This window comes from Miniopterus schreibersii (assembly GCF_964146895.1).
Source record: "Miniopterus schreibersii genome assembly, chromosome: 17".
Taxonomy (NCBI): domain Eukaryota; kingdom Metazoa; phylum Chordata; class Mammalia; order Chiroptera; family Miniopteridae; genus Miniopterus; species Miniopterus schreibersii.
In genome coordinates this window covers 30945349-30959213 of record NC_138117.1, presented here as the reverse complement: position 1 = coordinate 30959213, position 13865 = coordinate 30945349, and positions in this window count along the sequence as shown.

The following is a 13865-nucleotide window of genomic DNA, read 5'->3' as shown; positions in this document are numbered from 1 at the left end:
GCTAATACCACAACGAACATTCAGAACACTTAAAAAATTATAAAAGCTGTGGTTGCTGTTTTCTTGGGAGGAAATCCTCTACTTCTCAACTCTCATTTATTACCAAATGAGTTTGGATCATTAGAGGGAATCAAGCATCATTTTTAATCCCTAGAGAGAATGTTCCTTCAAAGGAATTTGTTCTTTGTCAGTTTGTTACACAAATGGCCTCTAACGCTGCTTGGTGAGGCTTGAAGATCTCTTTGTGTGATGTGGAAGGCAGAGGTGGCTGCTTCCCTGTTACTCCATCCGAGGGCTCTATTCATGTGCATTTAACTTGCATTTGGTAGGTAAAAGTGGACGACACTGTTCTTAATTTATTTCCAGGACAGATTAGTTAACAAGTCTCTAATAGCGGACTTGATACTCCTGGAGGTGATTAGAATAATACACAATGTCTATGAGAGAAGCAAACACCCACTATTTGGTGTCAGCTGAGCCCCGCACCTCTCATCTGTGGTTGCTAATCACTTACAAAGTGAATTGGATCCTCAAATATTGCAGAAATACCTTGCTGCTGAAAGCTTTCCAATCTGTAGGACAGATTGGCCCTCAATATTTCAGAAACATAGCCACCTTACTAACCTGCAATAAACCATAATTTTTACTGACACAGGAGAAAAATAGAATCTTCTTAACATACCAATGAACACATGTAAACAAACAAAGAGGAAATGGGAAAGACCGACTCAGAATACGATAGCCTTACGCTCTGTGGATGAATCCTCTGTTGATGACTTGATTTACTTTCCATATCAAAAGCAATAGCTGTCCTAGGGCAATGTTATGTTCGCTCTTAATGGTAGTGAACTGAGTTATGATAATGACTTTAAAAATAAATTTAATGATTTTTACCTTCTGTTCTGTTATGTGAAAACCTACAGGAGACCAGATGATGTTAGCTAAATATTCTGTGTTAGAGGTTGGTTGGACTTAAAAGTGATAATGTCTACATTGCCAGTATTGCTGTCTTCAGTATAGCAGCAAAAAGTTAGAGAAACTAATATTGCAGGATGAATGCCTTAAATTAAGGACTCACAACTTCTTCCACTCCACCACAATGAATCTTGTTGAAGAGAAGCACAGTTTATATGCAGGGGTACCTCTTACATTTTCTAGGTTTTCTTGGCCTTGTTAATTTAAATCTTACTCTCAATACATGCATGTAGCCAAGATAATTACTAGAAGGCAAGATCAAAGCCAGCATATTACAGTCCTATTCCATTTTCTGCTGATGTGAGGGATCGCCTGTCCTTTGATGTTGTGTGCTTCTACAGGGAAAGTGCAGGGGATAAAAATACTACACCATGTAATCTGGCGTTTATCCCATGAGAGCAGAATTCCAAATTGTGACACATGTCAAGAAGTTTAAAAAAAATAACTTAAAAGAGCTCTATGCTTTATAAAGTGACACACTCTGCATTTAAACACCATCAAACATCATTTTCCATTACAAATTTAGTCCCTGATATAAAATTCAAAGAATTTTTGTAACTTTAGTAGAAGAAAATAGTTACCATATTTACTAGCAATTACATTAAACATGTGTCTGAGCCTTTATCCCTCCTAATGAGAGTAGTTGAGAGGAAGCAGACACAGAGCTTGCACGGACACTCATATTTGTGTTTGTACGTCCACTCAAGGGTCCAGAGTCAGTCTGTGTGTCCTCTACACATATGTCCAGCTGGTTTTAGTTTGCTATGAATCTTCTATCACCTTAAGTCATGAGGTTGAGCAACTGGCAGATTGCTGTACTACTTCTTGTAGATTAGAGAGAGTTCTTGGTCTATAATATTATATTTAACAAATATTTTCCCTTATGATCTATCTCTGGCCATGTTCTTTCGGATACTAAATGTTAGTCTGATCTTACTCTATTTGATAGTATCCTTTCCTGTCCTAGTTTACCTTTTAGAAATATATTCAGTATATTAAACGTGTATGTGTGTGTGTGTATGTGGTATGTGTAGTTTGCTTACGTGTACACGAATCTAGAGACTGCAGTATTATTTCTAAATTACCTTTTCTGGTAAATTAAATGTCATGCTTGCTGTTCTGAAGGAAAATCATAGTTCCCAATCCTTCCGAAGTTCCGAGCTGACTCTGGCCCGTTCCTTTTCAGGCTCAGAGCCTCCAATGTGATCAGACATAAATGTTTTGTCAGGAAAATGAAAAATTGTTTAGCCCTCATGGCTGTCACCTTTAAAGCACAAAGCCCAATATTGAGAAAATTGGTTTGATAGAATACGACTTAACCCACACACTTCGCTTCAAATCGAAATAAAAACTATTTTTATTTTGAAAAATAATGGCTTCCCTTTTTCTCATAAACTAAATTTTCAAGGACGTCCAATTCCAGAATGATGACAAGATGTGGTAATGAGCAGGACTACACAGAGATGTCCCAAATCTAACTCCTGATTTCCCCTCCGGAGCTGCTCTGGCCTCAGTTTCCCATCGAGGGCATGGCTCAGCCCTCCTTTCTTGCAACTGCTTTTAATTGGGCCAACTTAGATTTCCTTATTGTTGGCCACGCCACGTGGAAACCATCAGTGAACTCTGTCCAGTATCTGAGCGAGTCTCAAGGCCAACGCCACCCTCTCTCTGAACTATTGCGATACCCTCCTGACCGGTCACCCTGCAGTCCGAGCAGTCTTATTGCCATAAAAGAAAAGTAACCTCTACGGCAGGTGTCACCTTAGGGCTTCCCATCTCTCAGGATATAATGTGACGTCCTCAGCATGGCCCATTCCACGTCTCTGACTCTTCTCTTCCCACCGTCCCTACTCGCTCCCCTCTGTACCCCGTTGTTGGGACCTGAGTTCCAGTGTCATCCTTCACCAAGGCTGCTTTTCCTCCCCTCACTCACCTAGAGCAGCACCTGCTGCATCCCATCGCTCCATGTCCTCTTTTTGTTTTTTGCAATAGCCCTAATTTTCAAGTGATGTACTCTTTAATTTCTGTTTCTATGCCCATTTCCCTATTACAATTTAAGCACCATAGGACAGTGGTTTTTACTTTTTCTATTATTGAATCCTGAATACTTAAACTGTGTTCAATATGAATTAAGTATCAACAAATATTAGGTAGTTAAATGAATGAATGGGTAAAAGTTTTGACAATTGCCCCAACCTGCTAGCTATTATTTGTATCGAGATGAAGCAAAGTACAGTAAGAATGATACATTTTGGGAAGGGAGGAATCCACCAACTTGGGGAAGCAAGGAACCTGACATATTAAGATTGTAGTAACAAAATAATGAATATTTTAACTGTCAACAAAAGCTACTTAAATGGGTTAAAATTTATCTAAACTACTCAGATAAATTTATGCTTGTTCTCAAGCATATTCTTGCCCTATTGTTCCACAGTCACTTCAATTTTGACCCCATTAAGAAAATGATTTTTCCTGTATATTATGCTTTAAACTCAAGCTACAATAGCCTTTGCTTAGTACATTTACTGTGACTGTGTGGTGTGGAAGAGACTGTTTTCTTCTTTCTTATTATTACTAGAATGTGTTGTTGTTTTTTCCTTCACTGGGCTGAAGGCTGCCCACACTAAAGGCTGCATTTCCCAGCCTCGATAGTAAGTAGCTGTGGCCATACAACTGTGTTCCAGTCAATGCAAATATTGCGTGTGTCTGTCACACGTGTCTTTGAAAGGGGTAGGCCATTAGTGGAGCAGACTTCCAAATGTAAACTAAAATTTGTTTTTCCCCCACATAATAAATTTGTAGCTGGGTGGTAGACACGCAGCAGACTGCACTCTCCAGCCTCCATCACTCCTAAATGTAGCCTTGTCAGGACATCCCTGCCGGTACAGGATGAGTGGAAGTGACGGGTGTGAGTCATTTCTAGGTCCAGGGCGTAAATCATTGCATCCATCCGTGTTCTACTTTTTCCCTTCCTGTGGGCTGAAAGACGGACATGCCTGTGTTCTAGGCTCCACAGAAGAGGCTAAGACCAGGAATGACAGTGGAAGCAACAGTGGAAGGAGTCTGTCCCTTACGGACCCCTGGAGTGGAGAGCAGAGGCCTACCCACCCGGAGCATCACATGCAAGGAAAACAAAAGTATTTGCTCTCTAATCGCATATTTGGGATGTGTCAGTGGTTTCGCCTTTGGTCCTCAGTAAGGCACATTCCCTTAGCCTTCAGCTTCCTCCTGGTTAGAATGTGAACTTGGGATGCTGGAACCTGAGCAACTGTCCTGAATGGTGAAGTCGAAGCTACATGGAAATGGCATAAGGGACCCAGAGTGCTTTTAACCTTGAAATACGTAAGAGCCCTGAGCTTCTTATCCCCAGACTTTCTGTGAAAGAATGAATTATGTGGCTTTATTTTATTCACTTTTATTTGGGGTTTCTGCCCCTTGAGCTGAAGCTAATTACAACTAATAAACCACGTTGCATTTCCTACTAACTGTGTTACAGAGGCTCCTTGACTAAGAATGGTGTGACATCCCAATAAACACATTAGAAGCTGAAAATATCCTAAGTCCAAAATGCATTTAGTGTGCCTAACATCACAGCTAGCCCAGCTGACCTCATACCCGCTCACAGCACATCCATCAGGCTACAGTTGGGCAGTTATCTTGAGTTTCATCTCAAGACTCACCGCCTTCCTCTTCTCACCAGAAGCTGGAGATGCAGCTGGGTGTTTGTAGACATGACGGGATATGAAAACACAATATCCGAAAAATGCTGGCCACACAGTGCACTGGAGAGTGTCGCTCACCCTGAAGCCACGTGGCTGCTCGCCGCCACTGCCCAGCATTGTGGGAGTGTTGTGCCGCGTCCTAGCTGTGAAAGATCAACATTCAAAATTCAAAGTGCAGCTTCTGCTGGGTGAGTATCATTATTGCACCATGGTGGAGTCAAAAATCATAAGTCGGAGACTGGCTATATTTACATTCTGTCAATTATTTTAGAGCTAGTTCAGAAGCAATTCTGCTATGGCCAAGAGGGTTGTCCCCAGTCTGGACATCAGCACATTCTTTATTTATTATCCAAGAGAGCACGGTTCTTCCACAGGCAGCCCTTCTTCATGAGTTATGATGTCACATGCACAAGGGAGTGGGTATTGTTGTAAACCTGAGATACAGGAGTTTTCATTACCAAGTTTCCATTTGTCTTGTTGGAAGAGTTGCCTGTTTCTTTCCTGTGATACCCCTACGAGATAAATCTGTTGCAGTGAGATAAAGGAAACTTCCTTGAAAACCACTGCAGACAACTCGGGTCAGTGTTAAAGTGTATTTTCCACACCCCACATTATTAGAGCAAGTTCAGTTAAATTTCAGTGCTCAGAGACAATTCTTGCTATTATTTTTTAAATGGAATCTGGTGTAATATTATATCTGAAACAGAGTTTCAGATTCCAAAATTCCCACCCTTCCCACCCTACTCCACCTTTATGTGGACTCCCTCTGAAGATAGGAATCCAGATTGTCTCTCAACTCACATTCTATAATTCTAGGCCAATATATGGATTTTTTCATATATTTGGGGGATAGCCTTACAATCCGTCTCATTTTAGAACAAACGCCTGTACTCATAATCATGAAAGAATAAAGATTGTAAGCTGATATGCTGATATGTATCTGGAAGAACCCTTCCCTTGTTTTATTTAACTATCAAAAGAAAGATTTTGGCTTGTTTCAAAAATCATAGGCAGTTAATAATTGACTGTATTTTGAAAACATCAGACAGACAATAGTGATGGACTAAAATAATTTAAGTCTAATGTGGATAATTATAAGTAATATTTTGTGCTACAGTACAGTTTCTGAAACATTTTAACAGCAATTATTCCATTTGGTTTTCACTGTATTTCTGTGAAGCACAGTGAGCAAATATTAGCATATTACATATTTTTTAGGTATGTAACCTCAGGCTTCGATAACTTAAGCTACTAGCTAGCTAGCACCTAGCAAAGGTGAATTTCCAGTTCCAGATCCTGCCGTCTTTCTACTGGCATATAAAGTATAAATTAATACCTGAAAATCTCTCTCTGCAAGTTTGCATTCCTGTCTAACTTTGCACATGTGAAAAAATACTACCAGTGACACAAAAATAGCATATATAAGAGTTGAGGCTCAGTAAGACTTCTGCTTGCTTCACGGGAGCTCTGGTCAGCAGAGGGAGCATGCTTCAAACTGAAGACATGCAAGGTATTAATTAAATATCTTAATGGAGTTAGATCTTTCTGATATGGGTTCTTCTAATGCAAAATTTGCTCTTACCTTCGAAGAAAGCTTCAGGAGCCAGAATATAAACCTATATTGGAAAATATTACCCATAATTATCATCACTACAGCAATTACTACCATTATGAAAATATTATCACCTATTATATTTTAAGTGAGAAAGGTAATGTCTTTTTATGTTTTCTATGGAACTGAAAAGCCAGTATGGGGCACCTTTTGTCTAACAGCGGGCGAGTGGTGGATACCTTTCTGGCCTGAGCGCCTGTGATAATGTTCATGGAGAAGGGTCTGTTTCCTTTTGGAAACGGTGGGAAAGGAACCCTGGGTCCTCAGAATCTGTGTGTGGCCTGCTGCCCGAATGTTTTCATCCAAGTGCCTACTCACTATTATCAAACGAACAATGATTTTGTTGTTGTTGTTTAGTAAAATTTAACTTTCCCCACACGCCTACTCAATTGGAAGTTTTGGCGTCTTCTGTGGACAGTTTCTTTAATGGTTGTTCCCATGCCCAGTAAACCGATTTCCTAAAGGCACTCATTTGATACAAATGCCTTAGATGCGATTCGGCAGTTGAAGGGAAAATCAAGAAGTCTGGAAAGGGGGTGTTGAAGCAGCTCGGAAACACTGCGGGTGTATGGAAACGTGCTCTCGCCTTCCCAGGGAAGCTCGCAGGAGCCTCCACAGACGGCGCAGCAGCTCTCGGGACTCGGGCCCCAGGCTGCACCAGTAAGTGGTCCCCGCTGAATTCACATATAAACAGCGGCTCCGTGCATTAAGCATAGCAATAAGAGCAAAACAACCATAACATTATTAGCATGATTTTATTTGTATTTTTATGGCTCTTTGACTAGTTTGACAACTACCTACTGGCTTTTAGGAAGTGCCTAAAAATGCCAGTTATTCGTACTTTATGTCGGAGAAGATAGACAGCTTTCCTTTTACTCCGGGGAGCATCCGTAGGAAAGCCTCCCAGATGAAAATTTGGGGCTCTTGACTTCCCGTGAACATTCCATATACAGGCTTCCTTGTTATCAATTAATTCAACTGACTTCTTCATCAATTTTTCCCCCCTTCAGTCTTGATGGTTTTATGACCTAGACCCAGGCAATACCCTTAGGCGGTCCATGTGATAATTGACACATTTTCTAACACGGCGTAGTGATGCCCAAGTCCCGGCTTTCAGGCCGTGACTTGAGCTGATTGGAGTCTGCGGCAGGGGCCCTTCATCTTCATACATCAGAATGCTCTGACAGCTCTCCCAGGCAGGGCCCTCTCCCCCAGGAAAATAGATGCAGACGCCTCCAGAACATTGGAATGGTTGCCAGGCATCACAAGGGTGACATCTTTATGATAAACACAGTATGCAGAAGAAGGTCTAATAAAAGAATAACAAATTATTACATCCAGAGGGCAATTTTACAAGATTAACGGGGGTAATAAATTACCGCTAGAGTCAGAATACCAGGTTACCTTTTAAGGTATTTCACAGTGGAGACAAAATGAACTGGCCTATAAAACCCGGAGAATGCAGGAGAGGGTAACAAACTGCTTTTTCATATTGGTGAAAGATAGTCATGGTGCTTGCCTTATAGGATGGAGGGTTTGGCAAGTAATTACTGTAAAATAGGGTTATGCATGCAATTCAAGCTAAGGTGTTTATTATTATTTTTCATACTGTTGTTGGAAGTTCAGTAACATTGCAATCTATATACTACCAACTTAATCAAAAGCCTGTAGCATTTTATTTCTAAAACAATTTCAGTGCATAAAATATTATATAGCAAATGCCAGGACTCGAATATATTTTATAATAATTTTTGTTGTTTCTGTAAAAGGCAGTGAATTTCTTTACTCGATGATTTTGATCAGGTGTTCAAAAAATTAAAAGTAAAATGTTTCTAGATTTCCATATTGAATTTTATTTTTTTAAAAATAATCAATGCTTCCTGACTTCTTCTTGCCTGTACTTATATTACAAAAGTAAGCAAATAAAGAATTCTGTTGCTTAAACGTTGGAGATAGGCCATTTGTGATAAACAAAATTATTATTTTATTTATTTAAAGAACAGTAGCTATTCAGACATTTCCAGTGATGAGTCTAGTCTTTTCCAAGAAACAAAATTAAAAGAAATGATAAAGGGAATGAAGGAAAGGTAAGAGAGACAGAGGAGGAAAAGAGAGAAGGGAGGGAGGGAGGGAGCCTGGGAGAGTGAGAGGCAGGCAGTCAGACAACCCCCGAGGCTCTCCAAGTCTTTTCAGCTCCCCAAATGTCCTGATACCTAGAGTTGAAAAGCTGACTTTCTATTAAAATATTTTTAAATAGATGCTTTAACTTTGGGCTCATTGGATATCAATACTGCAGCCAACTTTTATTGGCGGTTATTTTGAGCTTTTTGTTGTTGTTATGGATGGGCCATTGGACTCAAGCTTTACCAAAGGAAATGTTGCAGTAAAAAATATGACGTTTACATTCCTTGTATTATTTTTATTGTGGCTCATGAATGCTTGAGATCAGGAGTGTGTTGGATTCATCTCCTCCCCACCACGCTCCAGTCTCAGAGTGCTGTCCACTGTGGCTGTCACATGGTGGTGATTTGTAGGTGGATGAATGGAATGAAAGTGGAGTGTTCGGGACCAGCACACTTCACGTGCCTGAAAGGATGGTCCTCACCTGATCAGAATAATAAATATTCCTTTTGACTGATCTTGAAAAGTAATCAAGGTGAGTTTGCTGACAGGACCGTTCTTGTAGGTGGAGGAGGCATAGGTGAGTTAGTGTTGCTAATCACGGGGTACAGATGGGAGGAAGGGTTGGCGAGCGGGTAATAAGGAAGGCTTGAAGTTCCTCAGGAAGAACTGATGGTTATCCTCACTGGGACACATACAGAGAGAAACTGCAGACTCAGTGGACTTGAATATCTAATGGGCATTAAATGGATAGCTCTCTGTGAGAGTTATTACTGATGTTTTCTTCTTAATGTGAATTGCTTGTCTAATTATTATATAGAGAATGCTTTATTTCTTTAAAATTTATCTTTATTTTTGAAAGTATTACAGATGTCCCCTTTTTTCACCATCGAACCCCTCCACCCTGTACCTCGCACCCCCCAGGCCTTCCCCACACTATTGTCTGTGTCCATGGGTTATGCATATATGCATATAAGTTCTTTGGTTATTCTTTAATGCTCTTCCTTTCTTTATATAGATCCAAGCTTCTGACCTACGTCAGAATAATCCTGTGTGTTCAGTTTTGTCATGTAAAAATGAGATTAATAATAGTTTATCTCAGAGCTGTTGTAAAGATTAAGAGTGTTGGCACATTTAATGAACTTAGAACAGTGTTGGACACATCTTAAGCCCTAAACAGTGTCTCGAAGAAAGTGTTCTTTATGAGAGCTGTCATCCTGACTTCAAATTTGGCTCTTGTGGCATTTATTTCAAATCTAGGGTCATCTAGGCTTTCCTAGCAATATTTTAGCTAATAAAGGTATTTACGTTTTTTTGTAAGAACTGGAAAAAAGCACGCTTACTCACAATCTCACAATGGATGCACTGATAAGGATATGATTTTCTTTTCTTTTCTTTTTTTTTTAAAAATATATCTTTATTGATTTCAGAGAGAGAGAGAGAGAAACATCAATGATGAGAGAGTCATTGATCGGCTGTAGCCAGCAACCCGGGCATGTGCCCTGACCGGGAATCTAACCCTGATCGCCTGGATCCTAGGTCGACACTCAACCGCTGAGCCACGCCCGGCTGGGCAGGATATGATTTTCTTTTGTTGGTTTTACTGCAGCTGTTGTTATTGTTTTAGCAATTCCATTTAAGAACAGATTGAATAACTCTGGCTCATTAGGAACCAATTAGCACAAAGTAATAAAAAATGCAATAACTTCATTATGTAATAAATATTCATTTGGTAGATGAAAAATTCAAAGAATATATGTGTAAGGGAAAAAAATAGCAGGAGTTCTTGAAAAAATTCAGGGTGAACCTCAGGGCCATGTTTCTATAAATAAGTACTAGACATTTTTGAAAGAGGAGATTTTAGCTTTCTACAACTCCATTCCCTAGGTTGCATGCCTAATATGTGCTGAATAACCCCCGAAGATTAGCTCATTTTCAGTGTTCCTTATAATGTTTTGTACTTGGCTTGGAAAAAAGAAAATATTCCACTAACACCTGAGCCAAAAAATGTCTTTTCAGCTCTTATTTCAATAAAACATTCTATGCACTTTATAGTAATTAAATATACCCATAATCCATGGATCAGTGGAAAAGATCACCAGTTTTTCAGTTGTATGGTAACTGTACCTTTGCATGCAATGATTTTGATGCTAATATGTCATATTTAAAGAGTCTTCTATCTGAGAAGCTCAAAGTATTTTATGAACATTACGCCGATTAATCCTACATGACAAGTGTTACTATTCCCAGTGTACAGATGAAGACCCAACAGTGAGGCTGCTGTGCCAGCAAACGACTTTGTTCTATGTCTTTGGAGTAAGAAATGTGTATCATATCCAAGACGTTTCTATTACGAATGCCTTGGAGACTGATATTTTGTAGGACTGAGGAAAGGCATAGGTCAATGGCAGTTTTTGAAGTTCTTGGAGCTAAGTTAGTCTCAGCTCGAAAAGCTGAAGCAACATCCTTGAATTTGTTACCTAAGCATTCTTGATATTCTGAATTAGCAACAGGCTTGAGACACAAATGGACTGTTCAGAAATCTTGCTTTATTAAATGAGGACATTTTTCTTGGAGATCTTGTTGCCTCAACTTTAGGGAATGGCACAAGTATCTGCCTTTGCTCTTTGGATGGGAATTGACTGCAGTGTTGGGACACAGCTTACCTAGTGACCTCTTTGTTTCCATCTGTCTTAGCCTTTCACCTGACCTCTGATCTCCAGTTTAGTTTAGTTCCATCAATTTGGGGGTTTTATAAATTTTGACCTTTTATTGGATTTTTGATCTGTGGTCTTTTTCTTGACCTTTGCTCTTATATAGTTTAGATCTTCTAAATAAAGCTAAGAAGATGGGACTCTTCCTCCAAGAATCATTGAGTAAATAAAAGAAAGAAATGCCAGTTGTAGAGCAAAGAAAAGTCCAGGACAAATTCTAATACCTTACTGACAGCTGAAATAGATCAGCACTTTCAATTTTGTACTAAAGGGTAAAAACTTGAAAGCAACATTTTTTTGTAAAATTAAAATTCTGATGAATACTCCACTTAATATCATATTAGAATTATAAGAATATCGTAATTCTCAATATCAGAATTAACATCAGGAAATAAATGCCAAACCTATGGAAAGAGCATTCTAGATAAACTTTTTTATTTATAATTGGTAAATTTAAGTGCTTCAGTGTTATTTTCACTTGAGAATGACTTTATATATTTTATTTATTAGTTATCTAAAGTCCCTCAATGATTATTTTTAAAATTAATGAATTTAACACCATTAAACAAAATAAATGGTGTTTCTTTTATTGTGGCTAAATGTTGTCAAACTTAAATAAATAGAATAGCTCATGGGCCTTCAATATTACTTCAAAAGATTGTGTATTATTTTTTAATCTCTTCTTAGTGTTTTGATCTGAACTTACTCATAGACTACCTCTACTTCTGGATTTAGCTCTACCTGAATTGTCTTTCATGATGTTCTCTTAGGACTTGCTCTAGCTATGCCCTGTGATTTAAGATTTAGGATTTTTCCCATACACTAGTAGTCACAGAGCTTTTGTTTCATTCCTACTCCATCTTTGTACTCATGGGATACATGGGTGTTGGGGTGTCAATAGAGGAGGTGAGTGGGCACCACAATCTCTTTATCTCTATGAATCTCCAAAAGGTCACTTAGAGATAGAGCCAAAGAAAAAGTTCTTGCCCAAGTTATTACCTAAATTTGGAAGCTACAAGATTTGAATAATTCCAGTCATAAGCAATAAAGAAGACTAAAGCAGAAATATGGCTGGAGATAGGCTAGCTGGAATCAGGCTTGGGAATCTGGGTTGGAATCAGCTAGGAATGTTTCCTGAAAGAGAGAGAAATTATTAGTTCATTAGAATTAATGAATTTATTGAATTAATGAATTAATGAATTCGGAACCCTGTACCTATATTGATTTACATTTTTTCTCTCCTTAGCCTAGGATTTATGTAGGAACAGCATGGCCAGAGGTTGAGAATGTGGAATCAGAATGGGGACACGGACTTGAATAAGACGGACAACATTGTCATCACCAAATGACATCTCCATTATTACAGCCCATAGATAGAGCATGGCTGGGAATGATTAAGAACTTGTAGTCTGTGGTGCCCTTCACAGGCGGGATCACCTCATTTTTCACAAAGTCAACTCTTTATAAGTGTTACTTAAATTAATTTCAAATGAAAATAGTAAGTACATTCCACAGGGAGTTCTGTGGTCAAAATTTTGTCTTTGCAAAAAGGACATATTAATTATAACAATAGTAATAGTAACCATCTATTGAGTAGCTACTATGTGCCAGAACTAGGTTACCCTATTTGCATATAAAACTAAATTTAACCCTTTTAATGACCTTGTAGGACAGGAGATATTATTATTATCTCATTTTCGTTGATGGAGAAATTGGGAAAGAATACATGACTTTTCGTAAGTCACAGAACTTGTAAGTAGTGGCAAAGTTCTTGCTCTCATCTCTAACACAAGCAATGTCCCTTACCTCCTTAAATATGGTCCTAAAAAATAGTTCATTGATTTATTGAATTTATTGAGCACCCACTATATGTCAGATACCATGTTATATTTATGGTGGTAAATCAATAACTAAGGCACTATTCATTAGAACCATTGAGAATCAAGGATTCTAATGGAAGAAAACTGACAAGTAAATGGGAAATTAGAGTGCATTGTGATAAGGGTAGATATGGAAATAAATACTTGGTGTTAGGGGCAAAATCAGAGTGATTTCAAAAAGAGGCATTGAGTACATGTATACTAAAATATATGTAAATGTATGTACCCTGTAAAATCAAATTTTACAGTGTATTTTTTATTTTTTTAGCTAGGATGTTAATTGGGCATAACAAGTGTAATTAATATATTAGTATGGCTTGAAAAATACCACCCAATTTTCACAACTAATTAGCATATTTCATTGCCTGTTGATCTACCACTTGCTCATAAAGACTGGTTTTAGTTGGGACCTGGGCAATATATGAGAACCTTAGCTACTAATCAATTAAATGCTAGAGAGTTCTCTTCTTTCTTTTCTGTGCTTCAGTTAATAAAAATCTCACCCTCAGTTTTCTATTTCTCACTACCTTCTTTTTTTAAAAAATATTTTTATTGATTTTAGAGAGAGAAAAAGGGAGAGGAAGAGAGAGAAACATCAAGACAATGATGATAGAGAGTCATTGATCAGCTTCCTCCCGCACACCCCCTGGCATGTGCCCTGACCAGGAATCGAACCGTGATCTCCTGGATCTTGGGTTAGTGCTCAACCACTGAACCACGCTGGCCGGGCTCTCACTACCATTTTTTTTTATACAGTCTTATTCATATTCCTATTGGTGTTTCCCAAAACCTGTATCTCCAGCACTTACTTCTTTAGAAATCCATGGGCGTATTTCTAATT